General features: G+C 45.1%; 2 non-coding genes across 2 annotated transcripts; both read left to right on the forward strand.

Moving 5' to 3' along the window:
- The first annotated feature begins 810 nt into the window (after positions 1 to 810).
- On the forward strand, positions 811 to 882 carry TRNAG-UCC (transfer RNA glycine (anticodon UCC)). Its single transcript has one exon. It is a non-coding gene; the product is annotated as a tRNA-Gly (tRNA).
- Positions 883 to 8886: 8004 nt separating this feature from the next.
- Positions 8887 to 8958, forward strand: TRNAG-UCC (transfer RNA glycine (anticodon UCC)). Its single transcript has one exon. It is a non-coding gene; the product is annotated as a tRNA-Gly (tRNA).
- The last annotated feature ends 12830 nt before the right edge of the window (positions 8959 to 21788 follow it).

The following is a 21788-nucleotide window of genomic DNA, read 5'->3' on the forward strand; positions in this document are numbered from 1 at the left end:
AGACTCTGGAGACCAAATCCTGCCCCAGTAAAGGCAACAAAAGCTTTGCCAATAACCGACAAGATACAGGAGTCAGTCCTACAAGGTTTCTCTCCAAACCAGTTTGAAGCATTTACAGATTATTTCTTCACAAAGAAGGGAAAGGTCATTAAATCCAATAAACCACATCTGCTTCCAGGTGCTGGTTCTGATAACGTTAGCTAGCACTTCTCTGCCCACTTCACCATTCTAAAGTTGGTTCTAAAAGGTGCTAAACAAGCAGGCTGCAGGACAGCAGGATACTTACACATGTACTTAACTTCAATAATACCAGTAAATCCTGTTGAATGCTGTATGTTATTCTTTCTTGAACTGGAGCCAAAGTGCTCCACCCCTCGCCAGCTCTCCAGGTTAGCATCCAGCAAGTCTCTCCTGGAAATGCTAAATAAAGCCCTTCATGCAGTATGCAAATGGTTGGACCAACTACATGTGTATTATGTCATTCTTCTACATAGACGTGAATGGGTCAGTTCAGGATATTTGGCTTCAGGCCCCTTCTGGTTTTAAGAGTTTGCCTATGTTTTGTGACTGTGATCCAAGCCCCTTGTTACACAGAGGAGACAGACATTCAAACTGAGCAGCACCAGGACTCCATTACCCCTACTACTAGTGTTAACCCTGAAGCTATAATACTTTGGGTTTAACATTATCCCCAGTGTATTCTGTGGCTAGCATTTTCTCTGTTGTGTTTTGTTTCTCAGGCCTCTATGAATAGTCTCATCCAACTGCAATAGGTTGTCTGATCCAACAGGATTGGGAAAGAAGTGCCAGGCGTTGGTGGTATAGTGGTTAGCATAGCTGCCTTCCAAGCAGTTGACCCGGGTTCGATTCCCGGCCAACGCAGAGCTCCCTTTTGGGGTGCTGAGTCACTGGAATAGGTTGCCAAAAGAAGTGGTAAATCCGTGGCAGTGTCCAAGGCCAGGTTAGACAGACCCTTGAGCAACCTGGTCAAGTGGGATGAACACCTGCCCATGGCATGGTAGTTGGAACTGGTAGATGATGTTAACATCCTTTCCAACTCTAACCATTCTAACATAGTATGAATCTATGAACGCATCCCAGAAAGCACTGTTCAGGTTCCATACAATAAATCAAACCACAGAAGGATCTTTTAGTATCAAAACTACACAGTCACTGAAACACATCAAAGATAAATATGCCATCGATGTAAGTCGAGCAAGCATACTGCTGCAATATTATTTTTGAATAGCCCAAGCCTGTACGTTGCATAGAAACCTTTGACTATGTCCACCATACAACATGTCGTACTGTACTAATTACTCAGTGCAGTTCCTTTTTCTCTACTCACTTCTGTTTTATCCCTAAGGAAGCACGGCATATTCCAAGAAGAGAAAGCAATTCAAACCTCTATCTCAAAGCTAAAAGAAGAATCAAAAATAGCTGTCTGTCTACTTCAGTCAACCCGAACAGGAGAGTATTTCCTTAATCCTCCAAGTTGGCACCACTGTGATTTCACCCATTATCCAGCCAATTCTTTTATTTTATAGGTTTGCACTCTCTGACTAAAGCAAGTTTTCCAAACTCATTTAATTCTTTGATATCAAAGCCAAAATTCCATCTGTTTATAGGTTACTAAGAGTGTCCAAAAGCAACTGACAATGATCCAGTTGCCGATGCTCCCGAGTGCCTTATAAAAGTTATATTGCCAGGTTCCTGTATTTCTGACTGCCATTCAAGTGTCACAGCCAACACCATGCAAGCTCAGAAGTCTGGATGCCCAGCAGGTGATGAACACACCCACAGCCTTGGTATCCTCAAGCTGCTGATGTGTGTTGAGGCACACAACAGGCTTGAGGGATGTATTCAAGAGTATTTCCATGAGAAGGAGGATTTCATAGCTTAATGAAATTCTGCTCTTCAGGCAATTCCACAGACTTTGGCTGGGAAGCAGCTTAAACAGATCACTGGATACAGAGGAAGATTCCTGATCACAGGAATACAGCACAAGCCTTCCTGAAATCAGTACCGCCCTTACCATCTGTTACAGAGCAGTCTTGTTCACAACTGAGAAAGAGGAAGCAATGCACGAAATGAGGGATGCTTTGGAGAAGAATTCATTTAGGCTATCAGCAGAGGTATTCCCAGATTTTGGTGTGTTTCCTCCTGTTCCTCAGAGAGGGTCATTTACATGCAGTCAGAGAAGAATTTCCCCTTGTTAACAGTCAGATTTAGCATGCCTTACCACTACATATCACTTTTCTACAAGGAGCACCTCTGTTTTCTGCAGGGAAGTTGCAAGTACGTGATATTTGGTGAAACATCTGAAGATTTAGGCATGGGGGAATCATCTTACAAAGGTCAGCCTTCCCTGGAATAAAAGGTGATGCTGGCAGTTGAAGCTTCTATGAGGCTATTGCTCTACAAACTGCCTATCTCTGCCAAGCAGGGTACATGAGACAGGAGGTGGTTTCCTTTCTTCTTTTTTCAAAGCAGACAGGGGCATTCCCCAGAGAAGTCACAATACATCTTAGTCCTCTTTGAGAAGGTATTAATAATTATGTTTAATAATAATAATAACAATAACTGATTTTTATTGATAGCTATTTAGATGTTATTGTTATTATTTAGATGCTAACTAGATGTTAAATTCCTCCTTTTGCACACAGCAATAGTGCAAGCAGTACAGACAGGTCCAGCTGACTTCCAGGTTGCTCAGACCTAGAAGATTAATCCAATGGAATAAGGAAACACCTTAGGAGCACAGCTGACATCACAATGTCTATGCCAGGCAAAAGAGAATAACCCTGGGAGCGTAGAGGCATTTGCAGCAATAGATCACTCATGGAGAGCTCATCATCTCCATTGTTTCCCAAAAGTGGTGACTCTCTGAGCTCCTGCAGTGAAGCTTCAGCTCTCCCTGTCTCGGGATCCCTTTGCTCCTGACATTTTAAGAGACCAGATGGATCTTCCTTACCCCCTTCATGTTTCAAGACAGGCCATGTGTGCTTTTCTCTTAAGAGCCCCAAGATACAAAGTCCAATCAAGCATTGTAGAATTAGCATTATATTGAACCAGTCTTTTAATTTTATATATATAAGGGAAAGTTACAAAGTTACAGACACGTATGCCTTGTTTCTGGCTTCTAAACAATAGGGGAAACTCCCAGCTCTCTTTACCTCAAATCTACTGGTTTTAGTTATGGAAGCTTTCATTATTTTTATTGCTCTCCTCTGCATTCTCTCCCCATTTGTCAGCTTTGCTTTCATAACTCTTGTGGTTGCAGATGACCAGCATCACAATAACTATTCCTGCTTGCACTTTCTTTCCAAAAAGACTGGTCTGGAGGTCTGAACAATTTGAATGTACTAACATGCATCTGCCTGACCAATGCCCAGCTTCAGGAAACCCAAAGTCTTCGTGGACACATCACCAGAGCTATGTGGACCAGCTGTTAAAACCTCAGTCCCCTGTATGTCACAGCCTTGCAGTCCGAAAGCTTGAGAGGATCCATTTCAGAACAAACAACAAAGGGACGTTGTGAATGGGAATTGAAGGCTTTGAAATACAAACCATGCATCAACCAATGGGTCACAGGATTTGAGAGCTATTTTGCCTCTCAGCCCTTGCCAGCAGTGGGACATATGAGTATGCTCTAGACAGAGCAACCTCTTGCAAAGAATCCCAAGCTTCTTCTGGACTCGTTCTGAGAAGGAGTGTCACAAAACCTCATCTGACACTTCTGCAGTGTTCAGTTACCCCTAGATTTAAGCTAATGGCAGCACTGACTGCAAGCACTCCTGAGTGAGGTCCTCACTTGGACGGGGTAGAACACAGAGTTGCACTCTGACTCAGGGATATATATATCTGCCAGCTTCAGGGACCCACAAGATGGAGTAGATACGTTTGCTTGCTCAGGCTGGGTAGTTCTATAGCGTGGAACATAGTGGTATCCAGGATTGTCAGCCTAGGCCCAGAATGCCATACTTTTGGAATGGAAACCTCTGTGCACACTGGTCATCACATCTGATGTGGAATTAACTTGTGTAGACCTGGCCCAGAGGACTCAGCTTTGCCCTGTTGATAGCTCACACCAGAGTACTTAGAACCATTCTGCCTTTCTGCATCAAAAGCATCCCAGAGCATACTAAATCTCAGGATGCCTCTATCACCATGCAGGTAATTCATAACAAAAACAAGACTCCATGTGCTCCAACAATACCTTGTGCACTAGGAGCCTGAACAATGCAGAAGGAAAACATAGCCACAGCCTTCTTCCATGTCATTGTGAGTACCATACAGCCTGAAAAGATTTGAGCACAGGGTTACATTTATTGACTTGAGGACATATCTGTCAAATTAATCCGTAGTTTAAAGTCTGGGAAAAAAAGGCAGGATTTAATTTTTCTATCTCTGATTTCCAATTTCTGTCAAAACCCAAGTGGCTGTGACTTGTTGCAAAGAGATTAATTTATATTTTTCAAGATTTATATAACCATTAGAATGAGGAATGTAGAAAAGCTGATATAGTGACTCTATAGAGAAAACTCACTGCTCTTGCTGCTTTAACATGGGGAATCCGGATCACTTCAAACAACATAATCATACAGCACATGTGAGGGGTATTGATTCCATCTGCATGCATTAGTGTGTAGAAAAATCTAATTCATTCAGATTCAAGGGATATCCCCTCTTCCTTTCCCAGTACCAGGGATTCAGTCTTGCTGTCATACTAGGGCTGTCATTGTGTCCTCATGCCAGAGCTCACATGGTTGTGAGGGAAGAACAGCAGCCTAGGACTCACTGCAGAGTGCAGAGTTGAAGGCAAAACATGACCATTGAAGATGAAGCAGGGCATTTGCACACCCAGGGATTTTCATTTCTGCCTCACCCGTTCTCCCAGGTTTCCTTCTTTGCACGAAGTTTATGTAACTCTGAATGTGGGAGGTTAAAGTCAGGATGGCTGCAAAGTTTAGGACGAGCATCTCCACATCCAGGGCCAGGAGAGGCAGCTGCAATGGACATTAGCTGCACCCAGAGCAGCCTGGATCTGCTGGGCTGAAATGATGCTCATCTGATCCACCACCATATTTCTTACAGCCCCCTGGTGGAACAGGCTGCCATGCAGTAAATGCATGTACAAGTCCCATCTCATCTGAGAATTTAGGAAATCATCAGCTTAGTGCTAGTCATCTGGAAAAGGAGGTAGATAGCTGTCCTCCACTGCTCAGCAGCTCATTTTAGTGACCTTTTGTGGGGTTTGCAATTTTGCTGTGCAAGTGAAGGAATAATCATAATCAACAGTTCTGTCTAACGGTCTCAGCACAGAAGTTGGCATCTGTGTCCTCTTGGGCTCTAGTCCCTCAGATGACACCGAGTGCATTTCTGGTTGAGGAAGTCTCTCAGTATCTTTGTGTTAGGCTTTCCCGTTCTGTGCACCACTGCACACATACTGACTGCTGTATTAGCCAGCTCAGATGGATGTTGGGAGGATTAGACTCACTTAGAGAAGAAACAGCTGAGAGGGAAAAATGTCTTCCTACTGCTGAACTTCATTAAAACTTTATTATTCTGTGGGTTTTGTGCAAGAAGGACTGTAAGTATCCAGAAATAGATACATTTTTCATTCTTCTTCTGAATTCTGCAGGGAACAGTCCAGTATCTGCCTTCTTTCACCATGGTTTACTGAAGAGAGACACTTCCTTTACAACTTTCCCAGAAATAAAACCAGTTAAAAGATAATTCCTGTAAATACTGCTTGCCATCTGCACATGGTGTCCAGGCCAGCCTCATTCTCCTGCATGGAGTTTTCAACACAAGCTCCTCATTCAGTTGCTGGACACTATCATGTTTGGTTTCCAGATAGCTCACCTCCTCCTGTGGAAGAGGTTGTAGCCATTAAGCATGTTCCTGCAGAGAAACAACTGGACTGTCTATTTCTATGTCCTTGTCACATGGAGCAAACTATAAAACATTGGTAGTTTGCTGTTAGCTTAATTCCCAACACCGCGACGTAGAAAAACAGCAAAAGAGAGTTTGTCCTATGGGATCGTAAATCCAAAGTGAAAGGAAAAACAGGACCAAAGGGAATCTAACTACAAGATGGGATGTTTAACCAAGTCCATTCTTACCTCACCATTTGAAAGCAGCCAAAAAGTAAGGACTAGGAAGTAGCCAGCAAGATTCATGCAATCATAGAATGGATTGATTTGGAAGAGACCTTCAAGATAATCTAGTTCCAACCCCCATGAAATGGGAAGGGGCACTTTTCACTACACCAGGTTGCTCCAAGCCCCATTCAACCTGGCCTTGAACACTGTCACAGATGGGACAGCCACAGCTTCTCTGGGCAACCTGCGCCAGTGCCTCAACACCCTCACAGGGAAGAATTTTTTTTCCTAATATCTAATCTAAATCTCCCTTCTGTCAGTTTGAAGCTGTTTCCCCTTGTCCTGTGACTACATGCCCTTGTAAAAAGTCCCTATACAGGTTTCTTGTATCCCCTTTAGATACTGGAAGGCTGCTCTCAGGTCTCACTGGAGCCTTATCTTCTCCAGGCTGAACAAGACCGAATCCCTTAGCCTGTATTCATAGCAGAGGTGCTCCAGCCATCTGAGTTCAGGAAAGTTTTCAGTGCTCTTTAGATTACTAACAAGGGACCTGCCATAGCAAGCCCAAAGCCAAGCCCTGTCACGTCTGCCTGTGCATGGGTGGTGTGGCACTGCACGGGGAAGGCAGGGACTGATGAAGATGCCACCCATGGCTGTACCTTGCTGCAAGTGCCTGATTGCAACATGTGAGCAGTGCCCTGTGCCTGGCTGCTCCTCACAGCCCACAAGAACCAGCTGTGTAAGAGTCCATCATCCCAGAGCACACAGAGCAGCTGATGATCTGCCACTAGAACAAAGATACTTTTGCTGAGCTGTTGACAGAGTTACAGCCACCACAGAATCTCCCTTTCCACAGGACAGGTGTTCCTTTCTGCATAGACTCTTGTCGTGGCTTAAAACAAATCAACCACAAATCACACAGTCTCTCTCACCACCCCCACTTCCTGCCCTCCCCCTGCTCCTGGAGGGATGGGGAGGAGAATCAAAAGAATGCAGCTCCCATGGGTTGAGATAAGAACAGTTTAATAACTAAGGTATAACACAAATCACTACTGCTACCACCAATACTAATAATAATGATAAAGGAAATAACAAGGGAAGAGAATACAACAACTCACTACCTGCTGACCAATAACTCACCCCCACCCTGCCTGACCAAGCACTGACCGATACCTCGTCCAACCTCACATTCCCATAGCCCTTCTGGGTAACTCTCTGTTACATGCTGGGCATGACGTGCTGTGGTATGGAATACCTCTTTGGCTAGTTTGGGTCCGGTGTCCTGTCTCTGCATCCTCATGGCTTCCCCCCTCCTTGGCACAGCATGAGGCTCAAATTCCTTGGCCAGAGTAAACATTTAAGCAGTAACTAAAAACATTGGTGCTATCAGCAACATTCCCAGGCTGAAAGACAAAAACACAGTGCTGCACCAGCTACCAAGAAGGAGAAAAATGACTGCTATTGCTAAACCCAGGAGAACCCTGAAGACCAAACCCTGCCCCATTAAAGGCAACAAGAGTTTTGCCAGGAGCCTGCAAGATACAGGGATCAGTCCTACAAAGACTCTTCCCAAACCAGTTTGGAAAGTTTCTAGATTTGCTTTTGATAAAGAAGGGGATGGGGTTTAAGGCTAATGCACCACATGCTGGTTGTGATAATGTTAGCTAACACTTGTCTGCCCACTTCACTATTCTAAAGTTGGTTCTACAAAGTGCTAAACAAGCAGGCTGCAGGACAGCAGGATACTTACACATGTACTTAACTTCAATAATACCAGTAAATCCTGTTGAATGCTGTATGTCATGCTTTCCTGAACCAGAGCCAAATTGCTCCACCCCTCGCCAGCTCTCCAGGTTAGCATCCAACAAGTCTCTCTTGGAAATGTTGAATAAAGCCCTTCATTCAGTATGCAAATGGTTGGACCAACTACATGTGTATTATGTAATTTTTCTACATAGACGTGAATGGGTAAGTTCAGGATATTCAGCTTCAAGCCCCGTCTGTTTTTAAGAGTTTGCCTTTGTTTTTTGCCAATAACCAACAAGATACAGGGGTCAGTTCTATAAGGATTCTCCCCAAACCAGTTTGGAAAGTTTCCAGATTTGTTTTTGATAATGAAGGGGATGTGGTTTAAGGCCAATGCACCAGAAGCTGGTTCTGATAACGTTAGCAAGCACTTCTCTGCCCCCTTCACTATTCTAAAGCTGGTTCTACAAGGTGCTAAACAAGCAGGTTACAAGACAGCAGGATACTTAATCATGTGTTAACTTCAAGAATATCAGTAATTCCTGTTGAATGCTGTATGTTATGCTTTCCTGAACTGGAGCCAAAGTGCTCCACCCCTCGCCAGCTCTCCAGGTTAGCATCCAGCAAGTCTCTCCTGGAAATGCTAAATAAAGCCCTTCATGCAGTATGCAAATGGTTGGACCAACTACATGTGTATTATGTCATTCTTCTACATAGACGTGAATGGGTCAGTTCAGGATATTTGGCTTCAGGCCCCTTCTGGTTTTAAGAGTTTGCCTATGTTTTGTGACTGTGATCCAAGCCCCTTGTTACACAGAGGAGACAGACATTCAAACTGAGCAGCACCAGGACTCCATTACCCCTACTACTAGTGTTAACCCTGAAGCTATAATACTTTGGGTTTAACATTATCCCCAGTGTATTCTGTGGCTAGCATTTTCTCTGTTGTGTTTTGTTTCTCAGGCCTCTATGAATAGTCTCATCCAACTGCAATAGGTTGTCTGATCCAACAGGATTGGGAAAGAAGTGCCAGGCGTTGGTGGTATAGTGGTTAGCATAGCTGCCTTCCAAGCAGTTGACCCGGGTTCGATTCCCGGCCAACGCAGAGCTCCCTTTTGGGGTGCTGAGTCACTGGAATAGGTTGCCAAAAGAAGTGGTAAATCCGTGGCAGTGTCCAAGGCCAGGTTGGACAGACCCTTGAGCAACCTGGTCAAGTGGGATGAACACCTGCCCATGGCATGGTAGTTGGAACTGGTAGATGATGTTAACATCCTTTCCAACTCTAACCATTCTAACATAGTATGAATCTATGAACGCATCCCAGAAAGCACTGTTCAGGTTCCATACAATAAATCAAACCACAGAAGGATCTTTTAGCATCAAAACTACACAGTCACTGAAACACATCAAAGATAAATATGCCATCGATGTAAGTCGAGCAAGCATACTGCTGCAATATTATTTTTGAATAGCCCAAGCCTGTACGTTGCATAGAAACCTTTGACTATGTCCACCATACAACATGCCGTACTGTACTATTTACTCAGTGCAGTTCCCTTTTCTCTGCTCACTTCTGTTTTATCCCTAATGATGCACGGCACATTCCAAGAACACAAAGCATTTCAAACCTCTATCTCAAGGCTAAAAGAAGAATCAAAAATAGCTGTCTGTCTACTTCAGTCAACCAAAACAGGAGAGTATTTCTTTAATCCTCCAAGTTGGCACCACTGTGATTTCACCCATTATCCAGCCAATTCTTTTGTTTTATAGGTTTGTACTCTCTGATTAAAGCAAGTTTTCCAAACCCATTTAATTCTTTGAGATCAAAGCCAAAATTCCATCTGTTTATAGGTTACTAAGAGTGTCCAAAAGCAACTGACAATGAACAGATCTACTAGATACAGAGGAAGATTCTACTGATATCAGTAATGACCTTTCCATCTGTTACAGTGCAGTCTTGTTCACAACCTGAGAAAGAGGAAGCCATGCACGAAGGGAGGGATATTTTGGAGAAGAATCCATTTAGGCTATCAGCAGAGGTATTCCCAGATTTTGGTGTGTTTCCTCCTGTTCCTCAGAGAGGGTCATTTACATGCAGTCAGAGAAGAATTTCCCCTTGTTAACAGTCAGATTTAGCATGCCTTACCACTACATATCACTTTTCTACAAGGAGCACCTCTGTTTTCTGCAGGGAAGTTGCAAGTACGTGATATTTGGCGATACATCTGAAGATTTAGGCATGGGGGAATCATCTTACAAAGGTCAGCCTTCCCTGGAATAAAAGGGGATGCTGGCAGTTGAAGCTTCTATGAGGCTATTGCTCTACAAACTGCCTATCTCTGCCAAGCAGGGTACATGAGACAGAAGGTGGTTTCCTTTCTTCTTTTTTCAGGGTATACCTTTTAAAAGCAGAGAGGGACATTCTCCAGAGAAGTCACAACACATCTTAGTCCTCTTTGAGAAGGTATTAATAATTCTGTTTAATAATAATAACTGTCGTGGTTTAAACCCAGGCATGCAGCTCGTTCACTCACTCCCCCCTTTCCTCCCCCAAGTCCCGGAGAGTTGGGGAGAAGAATCAAAAGAATGGAACTCCTTCTGGTTGAGATAAGAACAGTTTAATAACTAAGGTATAACACAGATCACTACTGCTACTACTACTACTACTAGTAATAAAAATAAAGGAAATAACAAGTGAAGAGAACATGACGCCTCACCACCTGCCGACTAATAACTCACCCCAGCCTGCCTGACAGAGCACTGACCGATACCTCCTCCAACCCTCCCCAGAGCTCCAGCCCTTCTGGGTAACTATCAGTTACATCTTGGGCATGACGTGCTATGGTATAGAATACCTTTTTTGGCTAGCTTGTGTCAGGTGTCCTGTCTCTGCTTCCTCCCACTCTCCCCTCCTCCCTGGCAGAGCATGAGGCTCAAATTCCTTGGCCAGAGTAAACATTTGAGCAGTAACTAAAAACATTGGTGCTATCAGCACCGTTCCCAGGCTAAAAGTCAAAACACAGCACTGCACCAGCTACCAAGAAGGAGAAAAATGACTGCTACTGCTGAACCCAGGACAATAACAGCAACTAAGTTTTATCGATAACTATATAGATGTTATTGTTATTATTTAGATGCGAACTAGATGTTAAATTCCTCCTTTGGCACACAGCAATAGTCCAAGCTTCATCACTTGCAGAGGATTTGCTCTGCACTTTATTGTCATCTGAGAAGACTGATATGAATCAGGCAGCCCAGATTTTCTCCATCCTTTGTTGGAAAGTATTTATGAACAAACAGCTCAGTCTTCTGACAGGAGAGACACCTAGACAGTAGACGGCCTATCGACTGGGGCTTTTTCTCAGCATAGAGATGTTTGAAGATGCATGGGATGAGTGATTTATTCCAGCACACCCACCTTTCCACAGAGGTTATCAGTGAAACCAAATACCAACCACAGTTATCAACAACACTCTAAGCACATGGGACTGTTTGTTGTTTCATCTACTTTCCAGAAAGCTCTCCATGGAAGGGCTGGAGAGAGAAGGCTCTGCAGTCCTTTATTCTACACCCCTGCAGAACAAGCATGTTGACCATGCTAAAGCCACACCAAACCTTCCAGATCAGTAGCTCAGATGAAGGTGACATCACAATCCAACTCAGCAGTCTGTCCCTGTGTGCACTGTGGGGTTTGGGGTATTTTGAGTTATGCAATCACAGAAACAGGCACACACAAAGAAATGAGTAGAAGCCACCTTTTTCCTGCTCCAGCCAGGGCACTGCGCCCACCACTTCTCACCAAAATGGAAAGCTAAACAAAGGCAATTCATAAATTCAAGCTCCTGTGAGACACCATTTTCAAAAATCTCTAAGCTTGTTGGCTTTGTATGTAATCCTGGAGATAGGTATTAAAAACATAGGAATAGAAAACACTACCTATGTGAATGATGCCTCTGAAAGGGCAGCAGGCAGTTCAGGCAGGTCCAGCTGACTTCCAGGTGGCTCAGACCTAGAAGATTAATCCAATGGAATAAGGAAACACCTTAGGAGCACAGCTGACATCACAATGTCTATGCCAGGCAAAAGAGAATAACCCTGGGAGCGTAGAGGCATTTGCAGCAATAGATCACTCATGGAGAGCTCATCATCTCCATTGTTTCCCAAAAGTGGTGACTCTCTGAGCTCCTGCAGTGAAGCTTCAGCTCTCCCTGTCTCGGGATCCCTTTGCTCCTGACATTTTAAGAGACCAGATGGGTCTTCCTTACCCCCTTCATGTTTCAAGACAGGCCATGTGTGCTTTTCTCTTAACAGCCCCAAGATACAAAGTCCAATCAAGCATTGTAGAATTAGCATTATATTGAACCAGTCTTTTAATTTTATGTATATAAGGGAAAGTTATAAAGTTACAGACACGTATGCCTTGTTTCTGGCTTCTAAACAATAGGGGAAACTCCCAGCTCTCTTTACCTCAAATCTACTGGTTTTAGTTATGGAAGCTTTCATTATTTTTATTGCTCTCCTCTGCATTCTCTCCCCATTTGTCAGCTTTGCTTTCATAACTCTTGTGGTTGCAGATGACCAGCATCACAATAACTATTCCTGCTTGCACTTTCTTTCCAAAAAGATTGGTCTGGAGGTCTGAACAATTTGAATGTACTAACATGCATCTGCCTGACCAATGCCCAGCTTCAGGAAACCCAAAGTCTTCGTGGACACATCACCAGAGCTATGTGGACCAGCTGTTAAAACCTCAGTCCCCTGTATGTCACAGCCTTGCAGTCCGAAAGCTTGAGAGGATCCATTTCAGAACAAACAACAAAGGGACGTTGTGAATGGGAATTGAAGGCTTTGAAATACAAACCATGCATCAACCAATGGGTCACAGGATTTGAGAGCTATTTTGCCTCTCAGCCCTTGCCAGCAGTGGGACATATGAGTATGCTCTAGACAGAGCAACCTCTTGCAAAGAATCCCAAGCTTCTTCTGGACTCGTTCTGAGAAGGAGTGTCACAAAACCTCATCTGACACTTCTGCAGTGTTCAGTTACCCCTAGATTTAAGCTAATGGCAGCACTGACTGCAAGCACTCCTGAGTGAGGTCCTCACTTGGACGGGGTAGAACACAGAGTTGCACTCTGACTCAGGGGTATATATATCTGCCAGCTTCAGAGACCCACAAGATGGAGTAGATGCATTTGCTTGCACAGGCTGGGTAGTTCTATAGCGTGGAACATAGTGGTATCCAGGAATGTCAGCCTAGGCCCAGAATGCCATACTTTTGGAATGGAAACCTCTGTGCACACTGGTCATCACATCTGATCTGGGATTAACTTGTGTAGACCTCATCCAGAAGAAATGCCATTGCACTCCTCAGCTATGTTGATAGCTCACACTCTACCTTTTTAAAAATTTCTACCCTTCTGCATCTCTATGACCATGCAGGTAGGTCATAATAAACAAGACATTATGAGAGGTATGATGGTACTCTTCTTCTTGTACTCTTTAGGCCTCAAATAGTAAAATACCAGTGATGACATTTCAGAGCACCAATATCTTGTCATGATAGACAAGTAAAGGTAGCAAGATTCATAAACCTTGAATATGGCTCAAGTATATGCATATGTATATGCATATGGGTAAAGCAATTGTGTGGTTACTTTAATTGGAAGCTAAATGCAAACACCTCAGGGGACTCATTAACATTTAACTTGTGTCACAGCACAATGAGTTCCGATGTTCCCTTTGTGGCACCAAATTAGGCCCAGTAATTGGTCTCTATGAAGATACAATTCCCAGCTTCCATTAGCATGCTTCTACTGGCAATTTATTCACAGCAAAGGTTCTCTCACTCCAGCTGCTCTAATTTTCCTTACCAGAAACCTTACAGTTGGTTTTGGATAGAAACGTGGGTAGGACAAACCCACAAGTAAATAGAATTACAAATACACCAGGTTCCACACAGAACCTGGAGTGTGATCCAAAGGTTACGGAAGTCAGCGAAACCACTGCTCTCTGTCTTCCATGGGCTTTGGATCAGGCTCCTGAGGAAAAATTTTTGCTGCAGTTTTAGCCATTTAGAGCATTTGTTCAGCTATTTCATGTCCGCTCCAATTTGATGTGCATAGAGAGCAATTCTCCAGCCCTTTCTTGCACAAAACAGCTTGGTCCCATTAACTGGAATGGTTCCCACAAGCAAGTTCTCTTTTGTACACAGGCTGCATACCAAAGTCAGCAGTATTTAAACAAAAGTCCAGGAGGAGGAAAAACGTAACTTCTAATGAGGACACATTGCCCTAAAGGTGCAGCCACCCAGACAAACAGGTGTCACTGTTTCTTGCTTTGTTACCATCTACTTCTCTCTCTTCCTTCCACCTCTTCTAAAACTGCTTCCCCTTGTTCAATTTCTACAGATGGCTGCAAGAACAAGGGGAGGAACCATTACCCTGATGCTTCCTTTGTGACCTTGCAGAACATTTTACCCTTCAAAGGTTAAATACTGAGAGATCTGCTTCCTAAGAGATCTCAGTGGCAATACCCTCCCAACTCTGGAGGAGAAGAAAGGTTCCCTCCTATGTTCCTCTGGCTCATTAGCACAGCAGCCTCCAAAATAATCGGCTCTGCAGACAGAAGCAATGTCAGACTCAGCACCACTTTTCTGCCTCCGCACAGTAGCAGTGCATCTCACGAGGGCTGATTCTGCTCTGGAGACTGGAAAATGCCGCAGTAAGTTGCAGAAAGTCATGGTGAAAACCAATCCAACTTGGAAAACAGGCAGCAAATGCAGTAAGCAGGATCAGGATTGCTTCTCTGCAAGCACAGGTACACACCAGAAAACCTCATAAAACCAATCAAGCAATCAAAAGAAACCAAGAAACACACAAAGTAACGTTTCAGAAAAAGGCTTAATGTAATATCAGCAATAATACATCACTCCCTGGCATGCTAATGAATCCATTTACCCAAGGTTTTATCCTACACACTCTTTCACGACACGGAATCTCACATTCAGCACACTGCAGATTTCTAAAGACCTCTTCATAAAATACAACACACACTTGATGACTGCAGGACAGTGGGAGCACTTTTCTTTACTGAAAGAGCAGCACAACACTAGAGAGCAGCCAAGGAGCTTTCCCAAAGCCAAGGGTTTACTCAACACTGTTATTGAAATTCAGGGTGGTCTCTCTTCACCAGTGTTTTTGGCATTTTAGCTCCAGTCCAGTGTGCTCACAGTATTTGGCAGATCGACACCAACACAGGACTGGCTCATGCAAAGTCACACTGCTGCTTTGGCATCCCATCTGCCGGAGAGACAAAGGCCAGCTGCTTTCAGGAAATTGCACACAGCTTCTGATGACTTTGCTTTATTTTAAGTGCGTTTAGCACTAGTTGCAAAATACTTTAGAAGACTCCTTGTCAGTGTCCCCTGAGAAGAGCACACCAAAAGAGATCCACTAAAGCCACCCCAGCTGTGGCTGGAGAGTGCCTGTTTCCACCAGCAGCAGCACCAGACCTCTCAGAAGCGAAGGCAACATCAGATTCCACCACCTCAAGAATGGGGTCAGCAACCTTTATTCAGCAGCAAGGAGCACAGCAACGGGAAAAGGAACAGTGGGATGGAAAGCCAGATGCACTGAAAGGACCAAGGGCAAGATGTGCTGCTGTGGAAGATCACTTGTATCCAGGCCAAGCAGCACTGCTTTACAGTCTCTTCTGTCTCTGCCGCAGCATCAGGCTCAGCTCTCCAGGCATCTGGAATTAGGAAAAGTGGCCATAGGGCAACTTGTACTCTTGCAGCTACCTTGACTGTGCACCAAGCTGAGCTCCGCTTTGCTGTAAGCTGAAAGTCTGTCTCTCAGAGATGAAATTTGGCACTCATTCATTCATTCATTTTATTTTAAAGCCCACATACATGTATAAAATGAGATACCTATTTCACTAAAATGAAACCAAGCATGAGGTGGCTTGGATATTATTGGGTGAAGTTTTCAGAAATAACAATTGTTACTTTGTTTTACTCACTTCATCTTCTTCTTCAAGCACTTATGATTAACATGTAGAATATTAGCCTGGCTTCCTTACTCAAGGTTGCTTCCAGGTTTCATGTTGAGCAACAGCAATGCTGCCAAGGCCTTGAGCCAAAGCTAGTGAAACACATAACAAAAAGCTGCATCACTTTTAATGGGATTTGCAAAAGTTCTCAGCTATTTCAAGAGCACAAGTGCTCCAGTCCTACAGTGACAGCACTCGCAGAAGCAGGACAGTGCATCAGCCAAATGGCAGGAAGATGTAGCAGTGTAGCCTGGGATATGACCAGTGCATCTCAGCAGGAATCCCTAATTCCAGTAGTTAAATTGAGCTACAGCTCCAATGAACAGCCTGTCAGCAGAAGGACTCCTAAGAGCAACTAGAATCAAGCCTGTGACTGGCAGAGCAGGATCCTGAGATCCATCTGAAGTGCTCATGGAGGCTTTGCAGTGACACAGCTCTCCCTGCACTGAAACACACAGAGCAAAGCTCTGTAAGCCTGGTCATCCATTCCCCTCAATAGCTTTAGAACAGGCCAAGACAAATGACATGCCTTGCACTTAGCCCCTGCTGATGCAGAAGGAATCATTTTCTGGAATTCTTTTTGTATTACTGCCAAAGCATCACCTCAGATATTTAGGTTCACTCTTTTTCTGTTTCAGAGTATGGAATCTTCCTGCTGGCATGTTTATTTTTCCTAATACTGCTAAATATATATGGAAAACCACACTGAAATAACCCAGCTTCTTTAAGAGACTCAGTGTCAGAAGTGATGGAAAGTGTCAGAAGAAGGAATGCTTCTCAGGCTACCAAGAAGAGCTGAGTGGAGGCTACCAAGGAGAGCTGAGTGGGACAGAGAGAGCCAAGGCTGTTGTTTTCTTTTTTGATTATGCCATCTCAAAGCTAACTAGAATGAAGAACAAACCTTGAGTAACATGTGCTCGTGCTAGCCAAGGGTGGGGAGGTGCCTGCAGCACCACACGCATGACAGCTTGCATTCATTTGTAGCTTCTGTGCCTTCCAGCAAGCAAAAGCAGCTCTGCCACTAAAACACCATGCCCAGGGGCACACCGGTTTTTCCCAGTGCTCTGCTACCTTGCTGCTGGCCTGATGGATGAACCTATTGGTTCTGGCGTGCCAGGACATTTCCCAAGAAATTGATACTCCAAGGCAAGACACAGCAAGAAAAGCACTCGCTCCCATCCAGAACACCACAGCCTGACCTGGTACTGGGTTGTACCAGGACTGCAAAGCCCAGAACTGAAATTGTCACTTGGGAACAGCACCAGTTCCTAAGAAGTGCCCAGGTTCGTGCACAAGACAAGGACAACGTTATTTCTACCCCTTCCCCTCTGGCAGAAGGCAGCAGGTATCTTTTGGCAGGTACAAATGGCGCAGAGATTTCAGAGCTGAAAAAGAAACGGACAATGTCATCAATGAAGCCCCAGCAAGCCAGCAGGGAGACGTACCTGCAGACACCACTGGGATACACACTGGCCAGGAACACCACCCTGCCAGGGAGGCATCCAGGGATGCACAGGAACAAGGACAAGCTGGACATCAAAGGTGACCCCGTGTAGGTGGGTCCCGCAGCCCCACAGGGCTGGCTGTAGGATGCAGGGCTGGACAGTGGGTCCATAGATGGCACCACAAGGGATGAGCCAGAACCAGGGTACCTAGACAGGGCCAAAGCAGGGCTGCAACACAGCACCAAAGGGGGTAGCCAAGGGGTAAAACTGGAGACAGGCCCACCAAGAACCTAGTGCAGAAGCAGACTGGGACCCTGCGACCCTGGGCTGGCCTGAAATAGGCTCCCAAGTCCATGGTGTGGGTAAAGGATCCAGGCGAGGTCAAGCAGGACCATTGAAAACTATTAATGCCCTCAGGGTCCCCCTCAGGTCTTTTCTGTTGCTGCTTCTGACTGGTGGATAACTGGGCTTTGGTGCATGTTTCACCTGTGGGCGGTGCAGCAGGAAAGCAGCTACAGAGCCCACACAGCTCTTCAGGCTGACCACTCTCTGACGGTAGCTGGGCTGCTTCAAAGGGACTGGTCCTGCCCTGGGACAGTTCTTGCTTTGCTCTCTGCAGCAAAACCTGACTTTGCCCAACAGTTCAGTCCCCAGAGGAGAGGGAAACAAGGGCTGTACAGGAAACACTGACTGTACACTGAACATACTTCACTGGCTCCGGGGGGAAAGTAACTTTGCCAGTTCACAGCATGTGGGATCAGCAGCTGGCTTAGATCAGGTCCAGTTCAGACTCGGCCCTGCCTTAACCACATGGTCTGCAATACTTTTGCTGGCCAGCCTTTTCCACAGGGCTCCCTCCCTTCTGGTACCTTCATCAGGAGCGTTAACTGGAGACAGCAGACGGTGTGCACAGTATATCACATACACATTATGCACCGCAGCATCCGTGGCGCGGACCCCAGCGGGGCTCCATCACACCCGTGGGTGCCCCGCACCTCGCGTGGTCAGGCCCCAGCGCCTCGCCTTAGACACTTGTGCTGCAGCCGCGGAGCCAGGACCCGAGCAGCTCCGCAGAGCTGAGGGAGGCGAGTCCAGAGGCCGGAGCTCTCAGAGCTGGAGCAACGCTGCTCTCTGGTGGGCGACACCCGTGTGTGCAGCTGCTGCCTCTGCGGCTGCCGCTGCTCTGCTTTAGTCGTTTGATTTTGGTTCAGTTTGCGCTTTGGGTCACAAGAGTAGGTAATGTAGTGCCTGTGTTTAAGAGGCAGCCGGGCACAGAGCACTCATGCAAACACACATACAGGTAAATTCACCTTACAACCGCTGCATGCTCAGCAGGAGAACTCAAAAGCCGTTTTTGTCAGGGAGAAAGTCAACTTTACAGGTGCCCACTATGATTTGCAGTTATCTGATTACAGTCAGTTGCTTGCTGAAAAAGATGTTTCTCTTTCAAGCACTTCAGGTCTTCCCCAATTTCTACACAGCCCAGCAAAGCTCTTTTGTTTTCCCTAATTGGTGGTTTCAGGAGACACCCCTGCAGACCTGAGTGTTTCCCATACTTCCCAGGCATTCCCTGGATGAGATACCACACAGGCCAAGTCCAGGAAAAGATAAGATGCCCATATCTTCACAGAAAGAGTCCTGTGACTCTTGCTCTTACCCTCACCTCTGCTTTAACTGCCTCTGAAACCTACCTACAGCCATACCTGTGCAGGGATGGGTTTCACAGCACAAAGCCCTCACTTTGCTGTGTGTGGTTCCCCTTTCCCCCTGGCCAGAAAGCCACGCCACCACTGCATCCTCAGCCAGGCTGTAAGCCCTGAAATCCCCTGCTACATACACCTGCAATGTCTGTCCTGTGTCCCTTCCTTTGCATCCGCACCTGATACCCTGCTGCAGGTCCCTGCTCCCCTTTTACTAGCTCAGATTACTACAGCATGCCCCTTATTTTCCCTCAGAGACCATGAACTTAGCCACATGCCTTCAGACTTGATGCTTGATGTTCTCTGGTGTTTTTGACACCTTTCTGCCTCCATGTCCTCACTGGCTCCTCATGTGGTGCTTTTCACCCGTACCACACCAGCTTTCTTACTGGAGCTCTGCAGGAGAGCAGAAAGCAGGCTTTGTTCTCTCCCATCTTCATGCTGTGCCATGTGCTAACCCAGACTCTCCAGTCTTTGGGGAATGCCACAAGATCCTCCCCTTTAAAGTGCCTCAGGAAACGAAATCTTTCCAGGCAGTGATGGCATCACCAGGTCTGGTCACTATGGTGACTTCATGAAAATGTCTTGGCTCCTGCTGCTCGGCTGGTGTCCAGCAGCTCATGGTCCCCTGCTGGAGTCCAGTGTATCCTGTAACACAGTGTGGGAACATGCTGGGATATTTTTGCCACCTCAGTGCAAGGGCTTCTCCTGCCCAAGTCAGGGAGGTAAGGCACTGGAGAGAGAACTGCCCCTGGTGACAGGGAAAGCCCAGCCCCAACACCACCTCGTGAAGCCTCTTCAGGTCCCCAAGACAAGCAAGAGCTGGTGGTTCCCTTGCAGCAGTGGCACTGGAGTTTTCTTCTCAGTCTGGACCTCTCCTCAGCTGCCTAAGCTGTCCAGTTTGGGAGCAGCATCAAGTTTAACATTTGCCCTTACGGTCAGAAAGAACTCGTGCTCAGACACAGATATCATTGGGAAGTGTGTCCAATATGAGGGAAAGTGACACTCTGGAGCAAGATAAAATATAGCTGTTTATTCAATCAGATCTGCATTTGTGAAAAACTCTCTCTGAGTCCTTGTAATGTTTGGCTTTTTGCTAAAAGCCCAGAAAAAAACATGCAAGTGTGTTGCTGCTGGGGCTTTCTGTACAAGTGCCCTGAGGGCCTTTCAACCGAGAGACTGAGCACCATTACAATTAATGGTGTCAAATGAAAAGAAACACAGACAACAGACACTCACCCCAAGCCAAAAAAAAGCGTTGACCATAACTCAGCACTTCTGCACCCCCAGAGCTGCGGGTTGTGCCTGCTGCTCCTAACAGAGCTGTGAATGTGACAGAGTTCACAAGAGGATCCATACTGCTGTGTTTGAACAGGGAATGAAATCAAGAATTATTTGGTTTTGCTACTTAAAAATATATACATATAAAATTTGATTTCCAAGTTATTACTGGGAACAATAACAGGTTCTGAGGCTTTTAAAGAGAATAAAAAAAACACAACAAAAAGCTGGTTTGCTAACATGAGTGATGTTTGTCAGCATTTGCAATGGAGTGATGCTACTGATTGTTTCTCCATCTAGAAAAGAGTTATTTCCACTAAAGAAGTGCAGGGAGCAGCATTTCAACAGCCAGCAATTCATCAACATCAGTAACACTCTCTTTCTTTTCTGCTAATCTCCAATACCCTTCCTTCATCTTCCTTTATCACACACGTAAGAGGTGAAAATCCTCATTCTCCAGCTGGTGTAAAAGACACTGGGGCTGTGTTTCTAGGACAGAGAAACTTCTGTGAAGCAGCAGGAAGGAGGAAGAGGGCAGAGAGGAAGATCCAGCCCCTTGCTAGACTGCCTGCTGGCAACATGCGGGCTCCTCATTGTATCACCCAGCCTCAGTGGTGGTCTCAAGAGCCTCAGAAACATGATTTGCCACTGCAGACTCCTCTTGGCTTTCCCTGGAGATGGAGTACCGACATCATTAGAACAAAAGCCCTTTTCTTGAGTGTTCCAGTCTAAAATCTGTTTTTGAAGGATTCCACCTAAGTGATTCAGCCAAGACTAATAAGCATGTGGCATAAGAAAAGCTGGAGTTTCTGATTCCCAGCCCCTCGTGTCTATTTTTAGCTCTGAATTCAGATAAACAAAAATCAAAACCAGCCAGGCAAACACAGAACCTGCTGAAAAATAGCAGCTGTGTAATTTCAGCTTTCTTCCACAGGTAGCTAGCTCTAAGTAATAATAACAATGTAAACAAAATTAAAAGACACAGAGACAAAAAAATGGATGATGAACTGTTTTTACAGGCTTGTCATCTGGAACATTAGGAAAACTTCATATTTTCACATCACAGTCCCAAAGAAAGACTGTCCATCCAAAGGCAGGTGTTTGGGTTTCTTATCAGATGCCTCGCATCCCTTGATGTACCTACACCAGTTTTCATGAAGCTGTAAGAATACTAGCCTCCTTGTTTGTTTTCAGTTTATTTTAATCCATTCAGAAGCATAATGAAAACTCTTGAGTCCCCAGTAAATTACAGTAAAGGCAAAACAAAATGATTTGAGATTCATCAAGCAGACATTTTTGTTCTGAATTTTAGATAGCAACTTACAATCCTTAGTAGATGCTGCCCTCAGTAAAAAGAACATCTTCGGGTAACCAAGAACCAGCTTTTGGTAGTTCAAAAACAAGAGAAAGAGAGAAAAGAATACATTTTTATTGTTGAACTTGCACAGGCAGCAAAAG

Source organism: Melopsittacus undulatus, chromosome 5, assembly GCF_012275295.1.
Source record: "Melopsittacus undulatus isolate bMelUnd1 chromosome 5, bMelUnd1.mat.Z, whole genome shotgun sequence".
In the NCBI taxonomy this organism is placed as follows: Eukaryota; Metazoa; Chordata; class Aves; order Psittaciformes; family Psittaculidae; genus Melopsittacus; species Melopsittacus undulatus.